General features: G+C 40.4%; 1 long non-coding RNA gene across 3 annotated transcripts in view; it reads left to right on the forward strand.

Annotated features, from left to right (window-relative positions):
• LOC125449161 (uncharacterized) overlaps positions 1 to 16,400 on the forward strand; it is a 116,119-nt gene extending 99,719 nt beyond the window's left edge. For 2 of the 3 annotated variants that reach the window (XR_009447415.1, XR_007246849.2), the window contains one exon: positions 12,294 to 13,113. This is a non-coding gene — a long non-coding RNA (uncharacterized LOC125449161). Of the gene's footprint in view, positions 1 to 12,293; positions 13,114 to 14,058 lie in introns of those variants that run through there. The other variant, XR_009447416.1, reaches the window with a different exon arrangement.
• Positions 16,401 to 16,422: the final 22 nt, after the last annotated feature.

The raw sequence follows: 16,422 nt of genomic DNA on the forward strand, positions 1-16,422 counted from the left end.
TCAACCCTTTCAACCCCAGCAACATCCATGTAATTTTTTCCTGAACCTTTATAACTTTCACAGCATCTTTCCTAAAGCAGGGAGACCAGAAGTGAACACAGTATTCCAAAAATGGCCTAACCAATGTCCTGTGCAGCCACAACATGTCCTTACAACTCCCATACTCAATGCATTGATCAATAAAGGCAAGCATACTAAATGCCTTCTTCACCACCCTGCCTACCCGCAACTCTACTTTCAAGGAACAATGAACCTACACCCCTCGGTCTATTTGTTCAGCAACACTGCCCAGGACTTTACTGTTAAATGTATAAGTCCTGCCCTGATTTGCCCTACCAAAATGCAGCACCTCACATTTATCCAAATTAGGTTGTTTGAACATACCAAGGACTCAGTAATCTCGCTAAAGCTAGACCAACCAGCATACAATCGAAGGGTCTAGGCCTGAAATGTCAGCTTTTGTGCTCCTGAGATGCTGCTTGGCCTGCTGTGTTCATCCAGCCTCACATTTTATTATCTTGGAATTCTCCAGCATCTGCAGTTCCCATTATCTCTGATACAATTGAACAGTCCACTTTACAACTTACTGAATAATGAATTTACTTACACTATACTGAATATAACAATTTACATTGTTAATAAAGATAGTTCTTCTCACTTCTCCTTTCACATTCATCTCTTGGTTCCATTTATGGTTTAAGCCTGTTACATGATTGTGAGTTGACCAGTTCTGATAGAACCTGAACAGTTCATTATTCAAGCAATTTTTGATGAACAAAAGTTGCTTGATGATGTTATTAATGACTTCTTCCATCACATTTTTAATCAGAGTGGAACTTCACTAATTATATTTGCCCTTAAATTTCTGTATAGGGCAAACTTGCAAACCTAAAGAAAGTTGACTAGATGCCACTATAATCACTTAATAAAAGGTAAAGTTGTAATAGTCGCAATGTTCTATCATTAGAAAGAAATGACCAGTGGTGATTTAACCTAAGGGTCATCAATGCCTCAGGTGAGGGAAGAGGTTGAGAAGCAGAGTTCTTCATGGTAACCTGGACTAAAGGAGTGGATGGATCTTCAAGATAATAGCCAAGACTTACTCAAGAGCTGCAGATTTTGCTGTGTTCATTGAAGTCATCTGTTTGATAATATCATGTGAAATGAACGAAATTTCAAACCACAATGTCATCAATATGTGGCAGAGAGGTTTCTGATCTCTCGATTAGCCAGTTTGCAGAAACATAGTCCTTGGTGCTCACAATATATGGTCCTTAGAAGAAATAATAACATTTTATTTCCCAATTCAATACAATACCAACTGAAAATAATTTGGTTTTTACAATAATGATTTTAACTGCTGGAAACTGTCAAAATTTGTAAGATAACAGATGCAAACAGTTTCAAAGCTTACAGATCACACAAAATTCTGAAATACACTGAACCATGAAGTGAGAGTTAAGAAGCCTTGAGAGGACAGACAATTTGTCCACTGGGTGGACACATGGCAGCAAGCTTAATGTGCTCACTTTGATAGGAAAATGAGAAAAAAACAGTGTAAATTAATGGGTACAATTTTAAAAGTGGCTGCAAGATCAGATCAGCCCGAAGATATATGGACACAAATCATCGAAGATGGCAGAACCAGTTGTGAAATTGGTGAAAAAGGCATGCAGGCTCCTGGGATTTATAAATAGAGACATTGGACAGCATTTATTTTGGCCCCTAGGAGGTGAAAAATGAGACTGAGGAGACAATGAAATCTTGAGGAACAATGTGATATCCTGCTGTTGGAGAGTTTTACAGAAGGCAAGAATTGTATTGGACAATGTAGGCTGTAATTTGAATACACAATCCTGTAAGGGGCCATTTTACTAAGCCATTGGTGTTTTGTATTTGTGATTGACCACACTACTGTATGGGATGTCTACAAACTAAATAAAACTCACCTCCTGGCAGTAGCTGAAGGATTAACTTTTAAACAAAGATGGGACCACAAATAGGAAAGGCTGTCCTCTGGACTCAGCAATTATCTCAGTGGTTCCCCGTTATTCACGAGGAAATTTATTTTTTTAAAGTTATCGTTGGTTTATCTGCAGATGGCAGCAGGTTTCCAGCCTGCCTCAGTAGTGCCTCCCATTCCTGGTGTCATGGCTGAGAGTTCTGAGCCACTAACACTCTGATTGGGCAGGCAACTCTCAGGGGAGGCTGAGGTCCTGAAGAGGATGACAATACCATTTTAATTAGTTGGAACCCAAAGTATGAGAAGGACACACTGTTGTCATCCTATTTGTACTGAAAGAGCTACTTACCTGGTCAATGTTGAGCTCTGTGGCCAATTGACAGGTCTCTGTCTACAGTGTATGAAAGCAATGATCTCATGAAAAAATATTCTCATAACTTTGATTTGTCCTCAGTTGGAGTATTGTGGCAAATTCTATATAAAGCACCTTCAGAGAGAAGCCTCAGAAATGCAGCAGAAATGACTAGGAGAATGGATGCAGGATGAAGTGCATTAGTGATATGGATAGATTGGAGAAACTGATGCCGTTCTCCTTCAAGGAGATAAAGTTGAGAGGAGATTTGATCACTATATTTTAATATTTTGAAGAGTTTGGATATTGACTATTTAAGATATTGAATGCACTGCCTGAGAATACAGTAGAAGCAGATTCATTGTATTCTTACTTGGAGATTAGTTAAGCACCTGAAGAAATAAAGAAATGTTGGCCTACAGGAATAGGGTGGGAGCAATTGGACTAGCTGAATTACTCTCAAAGAGAGCCAGCATGGATATGATGAGCCAAATGAACTTCTATGTTTTAACCTTTCTTTGAGACTGTGATTCCATGACTGCTAAAATATTTAATCAAAGAACTGTTGTGGTTGGAAACATATGGAATATACATTGCACAGAGCATCAATAAGTTCAAGGTAACAAACAACTTATTCATTTTAATGAAATGCAAATATTTCAACTATTGTATGTGAAGTCAATTGATTGATAGCTCATGGGTTCAGAAACCTTAAGTTCTCATAGTTACATCAAAAACTTCTCAGCTCAGGTAGCTTTCTGAAATTGAATCTTGAATTCTGTGAACGAACAATAGGAAGGAATTTGCCACAGTCATAGAAACATGGAAGGTAGGAGCAGGAGGAGGCCATTCGGCCCTTTGAGCCCACTCCGCCATTCATCATGATCATGGCTGATTGACCAACTCAGTTGTCTAATCCTGCTTTCTACCCTCCTTTGCTGCATGCCTCTTACCTAAAAAAGAACATTAATGATTTAGTTTTGAAATTTTTCATTCATCCAGGTACCTTAGTAGAAGGGAAGCCTAGATCTACATTGAGCCTTGTGCGATCAATGACTTCCCGATTTCACTTTTAACTATCCTGGCTACATGCTATGATTGAGCTATCTGTTTCTGTACTTTATAAATATATGCATTTTCTATGTAACTAATTTACTTGCACATTGGTGCTTATTAGTTTCAGTTTGAAACTATTTTGGACGAGGCAGGAATAGTTGATTTGCATCCAAGTTGGTCTTCAGTGATATGATGATTGAGGGGAAATTGCTAGTTCAATCACACACAAAGCTCATAGAAAAAGCAAGGGTGTGCAATATGCATAATTTTCCAACTAGTTAACTTAGTGATCACATATTTCTGTGCACCTCCAATATCAGACATGTGATCCCATTTGGTAAGGCTCTGCAAGCTCAAAATCATAAAGTTTAATTGGCAGCAATTAGTTGAACGAGAAACGCACCATGTCAGAAATAACCTATCAACCTGAAAAGGAATCAGGCAAAGTTTATTGTTTTTAATAAAAAAAAGTGGGTGAATGGACGGAGGTTTCTGTAATTTGTGACATGTGACTGACATTGCACAAGCTGATGAGCTTTCAATATCCATTAAGCCCTTTGGGATATTTCTGAGAGTTGCGATAAGTCCCTTAAAAATGTGGGACTCGCTTCTTCTTTTCAATGAGCGATGTCTGAAAAATGAGACATTGTTACAGAGAAAACAAACATCTTGCTGAAACAGCTGAAAAAAACCCGAAAAATCCATCATACAAATGTCTGAAAAAGTTTAAACCAACTTTACTTCACAGCAAAGAAAAAAAATCTGCTGGAGTTGGTAGTAATTTGACAGGCGTTTACTGTCAGGCTTCATTCGAATGCTGATGCTCAGCTGGGTGAAAAATGGCAGCTGTACGGCTAGGAGAAATGAAGATTGGCCAGTCTACAGTGTACACACAGCACCAACAGAAAACTATAGAAGACGTCTGTTAATTTTATTGACAAGAAGAGAGACTTCTTAAATTGTAGTTAAAATATTAATATCTTTACAACTGCAATGTTGTTATTCAAGAACCAAATAAATCAAAGACAAACACATTTATGGAGTTATATCCAACACTATTTTATTGACACAAATAAATGCACATTTATCATTTTCATTAATCCACTATCTGATGGTACCTTTGGACACTTGAATTGTTCTAACCTGATGGTTTCTTTGCAGTTGCAAGGATTTTTTTGGATATTTATATTTTCTTTATTAAAATCATGACACAGTATCTTCAAAAATTTAGCTGTACACTTTTTTACATATTTACCATGTGCAAACAACTTTTCTTCTTTTACAATCTCTTGAGCTGCCATAAAGCTAGCGTAATATGGCTACCTGAGATAACAAGGTGCAGAGCTGGATGAATACAGCAGGAGAAGCAGCATCAGAGGAGCAGGAAGGCTGACGTTTTGAGCCTAGAGCCTTGCGAGCTGATGATTTCTGCCACTTAGCAAATGTATAATTTGCATCTCTGTCCTTTCTTCCTCAGCTTCTGCATTGTTCTCTTCCTGGCATTTCCAATTGGATAACATTGGAGCAAGGCAGAGTGCTTTTTAATGAAATGCCTTTCAACAGATGATTCCTCTTATTAATGAATTTCTCAGTGTAAATCAGATTCAAGCAGGGCTGTCAAATTTAGAATATCTGAGAGTAACTTAATCCTTTCACCCTGAAACTGAATGAAGCAAGCCATGGTAAGAAATTTGCAAAAATCAGATGAGCTGTCTGGCAAATCCCTTCTTGACTTTAAGACCAAAAGGTTGCACTTTCTAACCAAATATTTGATGGTAAGATGAGATTCTCACTAGTGAGTGGCAAGACACCTGTTAACATGGATTATCACTCATCAACATCCTTATTATTATTTAATTGCACCTTATTAATATATAGTCTACCATCTGTCACATGCTGGCATGAAATTAGATGCCAAGAATCCTAACTTGGTAACTCCAGCACCTCCCCAAGCCTCCATTATGGACACCTGTCACCAACACCTCAGGGCATGCTCCATAGACAGTGACTGCATGAACCCTACATACTTGGCATCTGACACACATTGGTGTCTCTACATTGTCATGGGATATATCCAATATAGTCACAGTACACTTCTGTACTTCAATGCTGCACTGTGGAATGCTCCAGTACTTTTGACTGAAAAGCTACTGCAAGGACACTTTGTGTGCAAAGATTGACACCCAGCTCATGGATTGAACTGGTCTACATCTCAGGGCTGCTTTCTCGGTCTCTTAGCCATCACCAACATTGTACCTACTTCAATGCTCACAACACCCTTCCTTATCTTTTCGCACTTTACGTTGATTTTTGTGCCTTGTACCCCCAATCAGACCATAGAGCCTCTCAGCACTGTCTTACCATACTGTTTAGCATACACACAAAGCCAGGCAGCTAGCCATGGTCATCAGCAGTCATCAGGCAAGGAGGTAAATGCTGTACAGCACAGTGCCATGTCAGTCTTGCAACTACAGCATATACTACAGCAGTCAATATAGCAAACATGGTACATGGGGACCAAATGGTCATGCCTCAAAGTTGAAGGGGAGTAGTCCTCAGTTAAGTCAAGAGGGGTTGCTATCAGTTAAGTGTTCTTGTGGGATGGTTTTGTGGTTGATATAAATGCTGAAGTTCTTGTTAAAGAGTTATGTATAAAATGACTGTTCGCTGAAAACTATAGCAACATCTTCTATTTTAATCACAGTTGTTGGCTCAAGAATTTGAAGCAGACACAATGAACCTTATGTCCTGTAATCAACAGGCTCCAAAATGTTTCTGGGATGCATTGACTTCCAGCATTGGTAACCTCAGGATCATCAGAGTGAAGTAAAATTTGAGGTTAGTTGGCTCGCCGAGCTGGTTTGTTGTTCCGCAGACGTTTCAAAACCGTGTTTGGTAGCATCCTCAGCGCAGATGTTACCCAGCGCGGTAACAAAACGTCTGCAGAACAACAAACCAGCTCAGTGTGCCAACTAACCTCAACACCCACAACCCGAGCTAAGATCTACTCCAAAACGTTAAAGTACAATTTCTGAATGACAGACTATTTTACAGCGATTGAAGGAATATGCTGGTGATCTTCCTGCCGCATGTCTGCTGTGCTTATGAAGGGAACGCCATGATCACAAAGATCTCAATATTCAGAACGTATTGGAATTAAAAATAGTCTAAAGAACGGTGACAACTTTGTAAATAATCTTTGTATCATGGCATAGGCATCTTCTGTACATCTTTGAATTAGGTAAATTGATTTGGCTTGCAGTGTTTTTGACATTTGTTACAGCTAAAAACAAGACTGTTTCCTTGTCCGTGTTATGGTCTGCTGGACATTTGTGTCACACTCATTTTTAGTTCTTCTGAGTACCATGATGGTAAGTGTGATACTGAGGCAATCTAGTTGATTCTCAATTATATGACCCATATATTTTTGGAACATGCCCTCTATAACAGATAATTCAATAAGTAATCTGAGGAAGCATCACCTACTGAAAAGTTTCTAGGTGTTGTTAATCCCAGTGACTCTGTGGAGGAACTTTAGTTCAATATCCATTTTTGGTATTGAGCTTGGTAATATGCTTGGTATCTGAAAATTGGGATTAAGATCTTCGGGGCATCTTATTCAGTGTATTGTTCAGTTGCCTTGTATCCAAATGTATTTGTAGAGTGGTATAGCTTTTTTTTCAAATCACACATGATGGAGCTGCACAATCAGTATGATACTAAATTTTCCAGATAATGTGACTTCGTAACCATAGAAACCAATTCCAGCTGGTAAAATTTTGTGAATGACAATACTGCACTTATGAGGTGGTATGATACTGGGTTGGACATCATCTTTCAGATGGAACACTGCATTACCTTTCAAGTTGCCATTGGCATCAGGTTTTACTGGGTTAATGATAGTCAGATAACAACTCAATTAAAAGTTGAATCTTTGGTGCTGTCTTTGATATGTCACCTCGTGAGTCACGATAATATAGGTATACGAGAAGACTGGTGATAGGATGTTGAGCTATTTCAATGATGTAAAAGGTTGCTGGCATCTATTCTGAGGAATAGTATTGTTCTGTATTGTTCTTTGAATTATCACAGGTATCATTCTGATGTATTTGCTATTCTGCCAGTGGGAACAGCTCACAAGTTCACAAGAGTTTAAGGTTAGTTCATATTGACTTATTGCAATTTTACCCTATATTGTGATTGGCAATGCAGCTAGCTTGAATACATCATTTTGTAAAGGAATACATTGTAACAATAGGCTTTGCACTTAGATTAGGAAACCATTGTATTCTTGATTTGTCAATTTGATGGATTGCTTCATTTCCTTTGAATTTTGTTCAGTGACAAAAATCAAAAGACTAATGCCTGAGAGGCCAACTTTGTAAAGTGTCACAGTGAACTATTTTAATAAGATTAAGAACAATATCATCTGAAAACTGAGTTTGAATTCATTAGTGATCTGAGAAAAAGAGAACTGAGGAAAGAGAATTTTCCTGAAGAAGGGTCTCGGCACGAAATGTCAGCTTTCCTGCTCCTATGATGCTGCTTGGCCTGCTGCGTTCATCCAGCTCTACACTTTGTTATCTCTTAAAGAGAATATTGAATTTTGGTGCAGTTGTACAATTTCACTCATGATGACGACTGTATCAGGTTAAGAGATGTATTTGTTTGGGAACAAGTACGTGGAGAAAGAGGAAGCTAATATATAACATCAAAACACATCTAGCCATCATAGAATATTTGCAAGAATCACAGTAACTTGGTTTTGTATAAGGTTTTTAGATTCTCAGAGCCCTGAAAGCAGCTGAAGACAGGTTAGTAGCATAGTTAAGAAGGCATATGTGACACTTGTTTTTGTCAATTGTGGCATAAGAGCAGGGAGGTGGTGTTAGGGCTGTACAAAGCTTTGATCAGGCCACAGCTAGAAAATTGTGTGCAGTTCTGGTCACCTCATGGTAGGAGGCATGTGATTGCACAGGAGGGGTGCAGAGAAGATTCACCCGGATGTTGAGGAACCAGAGGCTGGATTAACTTGCGTTGTTTTCTTTGGAACAAAGAAGGTTAAGAGGGACCTGATTAAGGTATATAAGATTATGAGGGGCATAGATAGAAAGCAGCTCCTCCCTAGTTGAAGAGTCAATACAAGGGGCATAATCTTAAAGTGAAGTTCAGGAAGTTTAGAGAGGATTTGAGAATAAAAAAGAAGAGCCACAGGGAAGTAGTTACTTCGAAGTGTGAAGAAAGCTGGGTAGCTGTTAGAAGGGGGAAAAAGCAGTCAGTGCAGGCATCCCCTGTGGTCATTCCCCTGAAAAACAAGTATACTGTTTTGGATACTGTTGGGGGGGACCACTTACCAGGAGCATGCACTAGGGTGCAGGTCTCTGGCACAGAGTCTGTCCCTCTTGCACAGAAGGGAAGAGGGGATAGGAAGAGAGTGCTAGTCATTGGGGACTCAATCGTTAAAGGGACAGATAGAAGGTTTGTTGGGAACGAAAGACACTCACGGTTAGTGTGTTGCCTCCTAGGTGCCAGGGTCCGTGATGTCTCGGATCGTGTCTTTGGAGTCCTGAAGGGCGAGGGTGACCAGCCCCAAGTCATGGTCCACATAGGCACGAACGACATAGGTAGAAAGAGGGATAGGAATGTCAGACAGGATTTCAGGGAGCCAGGGTAGAAGCTGAGAGCTAGAACAAAGTAGTTATCTCTGGTTTGTTACCCATGCCACATGATAACAAGGCAAAGAACAGGAAGAGATTTCAGCTGAACATGTGGCTGCAGGGACGGTGCAGGAGGGAGAGCTTCAGGTACATGGACAATTGGGGCTCATTCTGGGGAAGGTGGGACCTCTACAAACTGGACGGTCTCATCTTGAACCAGAGGGGCAGTAATATCCTGGTTGGGAAATTTATGAGTGCTATTTGGGCAGACTTAAACTAACTCAGAAAGGGGATGGGAAACTGAGGTGTAGTTCCATTACACGGGAGGATGAGAGTAGCAAGGACATAGACAGGATCTCACTGTCACAGGAGCGTGCTGGCAGACAGCAAGCTGGGTTGAAGTGTGTCTACTTCAATGCCAGGAGTATCCCGAATAAGGTAGGTGAGCTTGCAGCTTGGATAAGTACCTGGGACTTCGATGTTGTGGCCATTTTGGAGACATGGATAGAACAGGGTCAGGAATGGATGTTGCAGGTTCCAGGGTTTAGATCTTTCATTAAGATCAGGGAAGGTGGTAAAAGAGGGGGAGGTGTGGCTTTTTTAGTCAAGGACAGTACGACGGTGGCTGAAAGAACTTTTGACGAGGACCCGTCTACTGAGGTGTTATGGGCTGAGGTCAGAAACAGGAGAGGAGAGGTCACACTGCTGGGAGTTTTTTTATAGGCCTCCGCAAAGTTCCAGGGATGTGGAAGAGAGGCTTGGCAAAACTATTCTGGGCAGGAGTGAAAGGAACAGGGTGGTCATTATGGGAGACTTTAACTTCCCTAACATTGACTGGAAATGCTATAACCCTAGTACGTCAGATGGACCAGTTTTTGTCCAATGTGTGCAGGAGGGTTTCCTGACTCAGTATGTCGAAGTGCTGACAAGAGGGGAGGCCACACCTGATCTGATACTTGGTAATGAACCAGGCCAGGTGTTTGATTTAGTGGTAGGTGAGCACTTTGGAGAGAGTGATCATAATTCAGTTATGTTTAGTTTAGTGATGGAAAGGGATAGGAGCATGCCACAGGGCAAGTGTGAGAGATGGTGGAAGGGCAATTATAATGCGATTAGGCAAGACTTAGGAAGCATAGAATGGGTTAGCAAAATGTAGGGGATGGAGGCAATCGAAATGTGGAGCTGGTTTAAGGAACAGATATTGCGTGTCCTTGATAGATCTGTCCTTGTCAGGCAGGGAGAAAGTGATAAGGTAAAGGAACCGTGATTTACTAAAGAAATTGTATCTCTTGTTAAGCGGAAGAGGGAGGCTTATGTGATGATGAGACGAGATGATTCAGATGAGGCGATGGAGAGTTACAGATTAGCGAGAAAGGATTTAAAGAAAGAGTTAAGAAGAGCAGGGAGGGGGCTTGAGCAGACATAAGCAGGTAGAATAAAGGAGAACCCTAAAGCTTTCTACAGGTATGTGAGGAATAAGAGGATGACTGGGGAGGAATAGGGCCAGTCAATGACAGAAGTGGGAAGTTGTGTGTGGACCCTGTGGAGATCGGAGAGGTGCTAAATGATTATTTCTCATTTGTTTTCACTGAGGAACAGGAGAATATTGTTGAGGAGACGACTGAGTTACGGGCTACTAGAATTGAAAGGATTAATGTTAGTAAGGAGGAGGTGTTATCAATTCTAGAAGGTGTGAAGGTAGATAAATTCCCTGGGCCAGATGGGATTTCTCCCGAGGATTGTCTGAGAAGCTAGGGAGGAGGTGGTGGAGCCTTTCGCCTTGATCTTTGAGTCCTCATTGTCTGTAGGCTTAGTACCAGAGAACTGGAGAATTTCAAATGTTGTGCCCTTGTTCAAGAAGGGCAGGAGGGATAACCCAGGTAATTATAGACCTGTGAGCCTTACTGTTGTAGGAAAAGTTTTGGAAAGTATTATAAGAGATAGGATTTTTAATCGTCTAGCAAGCAACAATTTGATTGGAGATAGTCAGCATGGATTGTCAAGGGAAGGTCCTGTCTCACAAACAAACCTCATTGAGTTTTTTGAGAAGATGACCAAGCATATGGATGAGGGTAGGGCAGTTGACGTGGTGTACATGGACTTCAGTAAAGCCTTTGATAGGGTTCCATGTGGTAGGCTGTTGGAGAAAATACAGAGGCATGAGACTGAGGGAGATTTAGCAGTTTGGATTAGAAACTGGCTTTCTGTAAGAAGGCAACGAGTGGTGGTTGATGGAAAATATTCAGCCTGGTTACTAGTGGTGTGCCTCAAGGATCTGTTTTAGGACCACCACTGTTTGTCATTTTTATAAATGACTTGGACGCAGGCAGAGGTGGATGGGTTAGTAAGTTTGCAGATGACACTAAAGTCAGTAGAATGGTGGACAGTGTGGCAGAATGTTGCAGGTTGCAGGGAGACTTGTATAAACTGCAGAATTGGGCTGAAAGGTGGCAAACGGAGTTCAATGTGGATAAATGTGAGGTGATTCACTTTGGAAAGAATAGTAGGAAGGAAGAATACTGGGTCAATGGAAAGATTCTTGGTACTGTGGATGTACAGAGGGATCTTGGTGTCCATGTACATAGATCCCTGAAAGTTACCACCCAGGTTGATAGTGCTGTTAAGAAGGCTTACGCTGTGTTAGGTTTTATTGGTAGAGGGATTGAGTTCCGGAGCCGTGATGTTATGCTGCAACTGTACAAAACACTAGTGCGGCCTCATTTGGAATATTCCGTGCAGTTCTGGTCGCCCCATTACAGGAAGGAAGTGGAAGCATTGGAAAAGGTACAGAGGAGATTTACCAGGATGTTGCCTGGTCTGGAGCGCAGACCCTATGAAGAAAGGCTGAGAGACTTGGGTCTGTTGTCATTGGAGAGAAGGAGGCTAAGAGGGGATTTAATAGAGACATATAAGATGATCAGAGGATTAGATAGGGTGGACAGTGAGAGTCTTTTCCCGAGGATGATGACTTCAGCTTGTACGAGGGGGCATAGCTACAAAGTGTGGGGTGACAGATTTAAGACAGATGTCAGAGGCAGGTTCTTTACTCAGTGAGTGATAAGGGCATGGAACGCCCTGCCTGCTAATGTAATTAACTCAGCCACATGAGGGGCATTTAAACAGTCCTTGGATAAGCATATGGATGATGATGGGATAGTGTAGGGGGAGGGGCTTAGATTAGTTCCCAGGTCGGCGCAACATCAAGGGACAAAGGCCCTGTTCTGTGCTGTATCGTTCTATGTTCTTTGTTCTATGTTCTATCCAGAAGGTAATGAGGATCTGGAACGTGCTACTTGGGAAGACAGTTGAGGCAGGAAACCTCACAACCTTTAAAAAGTACATGATGAGCACTTGAACAGTCATGACATTCAAGACCAAATGCTGGAAGATGGAATCGGCGCAGGTAGCTCAGTGTGGACTCGATGGGCTGAAGGCCCTCTTCAGTGCTGTCTGACTCTATGATTCTTTCACAAAAAAGAAACATGAAAAGATACCTCACTGAGACATGATGAACTAAGAGGGCAGAAGGGCTGTTTAACTGAACAAAACAATTGAAGGTAGGGTGTCATGTGATGAAGCCTTCCAAAAATATAACCAACTAAGGTTGGCAACTCTACCTTAGGGATTTTGATTCAGCATTTCATCCAAATTGCTTGGTCAATCCCTTACTTTAACGCTGTTTTTGTAAAATTGTAATTGTCAAATTTCATAAGATAATTTTAAACTAAAGGAGCAATTGGACTTTGGAGTGAGTGGCTGTTTAAAATGGCTGAAATTGTTAGCATGTGAGGAAGCTGGAGTAAGTCAAAAATAAAAGATCATATGAACATTCACAACACACACTTACATCCTGAAAATGCCTCTAATTATAGGACATGATCCAAGGGAGTGCCTTCAATACTTTGGAGGTGTTTTCTAACATTTTCCAGTTTTTTTTGTGTCAGGGCACTGAAGCTATCTGGTAATGATGTCACAGAGCAACTCTCTATAGACATAAATAGCACAATGTGGACGGAGCTAATTAGATCAGAGGTATATGAGAGCAACAGAGACAGGCAATTGAATACAATAAAGTAGCAGTAAGTTGAGAGTCTAGTGTATGTCAGGTTACCATGTATAGTTAGGATCAATATGGAATCAACAGAAACCTAAAGAAGCCTAGGCTTGAAGGCAACTTTTGACCTTATCTTCTTCTCAAACAGCCTGTCTTAGTCCCCAGTTAGATGTGGGCATGAAACCAAATCACATGATGAAATAATTTCCACTAGCTATGAATTTTGTGTATCTCATTTGCACTTTCTATCTGTCAATTAATACTGTGTTCTTTTTCTGCATCATTTCCTTGATCTCAGAAGATGATAAAACTAATCTGCACTCAGAGCAACAGCAGTAGTCTCTTTTTCATCTAACAGGAGAGCAAATGTAAGAGGAGAGAAGTTCAGCTCAGGAGCCATTATTTACAACACAGGACTTACGGGCACAGGATTAGCTTCCTGGTAAATGAATGATTATCAGTACCTCAGGATACTCAAGATATTGTGTCCCTGACCTTTGCCACCTCCTGGAAAAATACATTGTGTAAAGTGGATCAAATTGGCACATAGTGGAAATTATTTCATCATGTGATTTGGTTTCATGCCCACATCTAACAAGTGGTGACCAAGACAGGCTGTTTGAGAAGAAGATCAGGTCAAAAGTTACCTTCAAGCCTCGGCTTCTTTTGATTTCTGTTGATTCAATATTGATCGTAACTATACGTAGTAACCTGAGATACACTAGTCTCTCAACTTACTGCTACCTTATTGAAAGACTACTGAATACAATTGCTTGTCGGTTGCTCACATACACCTCTGATCAACTTAGCTCCAGCATAGGCATATATTGCCTCTCATAAATTTACGCTGGCTTTGTCCATTGTTGTAAATGCTTTCTAAATGTTCTGGATGAGATCTTTTATAATAGAATATCCCCATGTCTGATGTTAGGCTAACTGTTTTATAATTCTGTGATTGTGTTCTCTTTTTAAATAGTGGAGTTGCAATTGCCAACCTCCGATCTGCAGGAACTGCTTCAGAGTCGTTAGAATTTTCGTAGATGACCACCAATGCATTCCATAATGCTGAAACCACTTGCTTTAATAGATTGGAATGTCGATTGTAAGGCTCTGATGATTTGTCAGCCTTTAACTCCATTAACTTCCCATAACCATCTCCTTACTAATATGAATTACCTCAGTTCCCTGCTGTCATTAACCCTTGATTCCCTAACATTACTGGGAGCTTTTTGTGCCCTTTTTTATGAAGACTGAAACAAAATATGTGTTCAATTCTACTTCCATTTCTTTGTTTTACATTATAATTTCACTGTAATTTCCCTGTCATCTCTGATACCAAACATTTCACAAGGAGGCAAAAATGGACCCCCTTCTTAGTTCTTTTGGCTGAAGACACGATATGTTCAGGTGCGCCATCATTGAGAATGGAAATAATGGTGGAGCCTCCTTCTTCAGTGAGTTATTTAATTGTCTCTCATCATGTATGACTGTCATGGCACAACTACAGAGTTTAGACTTGACCTGCTGGATCACTTTTCTAGCTATGATTGACAAAGTGCTTGACATTCAAGTTGTCCTAAATTGTATCTTTACTGGGTAGACAATTATTTTTAGTTACCTCCAATGCTGCTCATGGCATACCTTCCTCACACTTCTTAGAAGAAAAGTTTATTCCTGGATTGATGGTAATATTAGAGTCGGGAATATGCCAGGCCTGTTTATTATTAGGGTATCAACTGTTGTTGTAAAGAATTCTGCTGCTTTTGATGGCCCAAAGTTGGAAACTAGTTCTGTTTGAAATCTATCCCATTCTACAAGGTGTTACTGTCACCAACATGATGATGGGGTATCCTTAATGCGAAGGTGGCACATGATACCTATGATGAGCTCCTACCAATGCTACAATACACACATACATTTGAGATAAATTAGTTTGGCGAAAATGAGATCAAGTATAAAAACGAAGTTGCTGGAAAAGCTCAGCAGAACTGAAGAAGGATCATTGGACCCGAAACGTTAATTCTGTTTTCTCCTTCACAGATCCTGCCAGACCTGCTGAGCATATTCAGCAATTTTGTTTTCGTGAGGAGTACTACTCTTACTTTTGGAGAGGGGAGATATCTCTGTACCAGTTCCCCAGGAGTCTAATAAAACTGCATGAGCAAAATTAAATGTACATGTTGATATCATGCAAGACATCTTCATGTTTTATAAGAATATCTCACCGTTAGGTTCTCCAAAGTGGTGAATCCTCTGTCACTAATCACTAGATTGGTCCAAGTAAAAGTATAGGCAAAGGACGTTTGGTGGCAGCGTACTGTCTCAAATTGCTCTCGCCTATTATCACATAGAAGTAGAGGTAATAAATGCTATAAGATACCAGGAGTGGCCATCATGGAAAATGCCACCGGTCAGTATACATCCATACCTGGATGTTAATGTTATGCACAATTCAATGGGTATTCTACATTCAGCAGAAAATGTCCAAAGCAAATGAGATTCTTAGATTTCTGAGGAATAATCTTGGGCATTGCAGTCATTGTGGCCAGAAGACTTGAGAAAACCAAAGAAAATTACATTCTCATCCATATTTTCACTTTTAACTTATCTGTGTTTTAGAAATGGACCACCTTGCTGGACTCATAAAGTGGCTGAGTCTAATCACATGACTGGATTTCTAGGTACTTTGCGTTGTATAAATGTTCCAGTTAAAACATACGTTAAGAGCTTGGCGGTGAACCATCTGCTTCTGCCAGCTCTGGATAAAGGAAAATGTCAAATCTCGTTTTGTTAAATTGGACACTAATAGTTTGTCTTGCAATGGGGACTCTGATAGGGAAGGTAAAGCTACACTGTCAGTTAATGACCTTAGCTGACAGAGATGGGATCTCTACACATGAACTGCCTGTCTTTGTCACATGACTGAAATTTGAGCTTGAGAATTGCTTAAATATGAAAATTTAAGGTCTTAAGTCAGTTGTTTGTGCTGCTGAGGTTATGTAAGACTCTAGACTGACTTGGAATACCAGTCTCAGGCCCTTCATTTCTGTCTCCAAGAGAATGTCCAGAAAAAAAAATCTTCGCTTTGCCTGCAAGGGGGAAATCTACGAGGACTAACTTACGAGGAAATTATTATTTGACAGTGACTTCCAGGAAGTTGCAACTCACAGTGAACACATTTTCAGTCACTCCGTATTTACCAAAATGCGTAAATTATGACTTCACTCTTATGTTGGCTTGTCTTCATTAATTTCTGAAATGCATATGTGTGTGGATGGAGTCGTGAAGAAATTCTCACATGTTTTGATTATTTTGTAAATAAACCCTGATAACTTTTGGT

Source organism: Stegostoma tigrinum, chromosome 2, assembly GCF_030684315.1.
Source record: "Stegostoma tigrinum isolate sSteTig4 chromosome 2, sSteTig4.hap1, whole genome shotgun sequence".
Taxonomy (NCBI): Eukaryota; Metazoa; Chordata; class Chondrichthyes; order Orectolobiformes; family Stegostomatidae; genus Stegostoma; species Stegostoma tigrinum.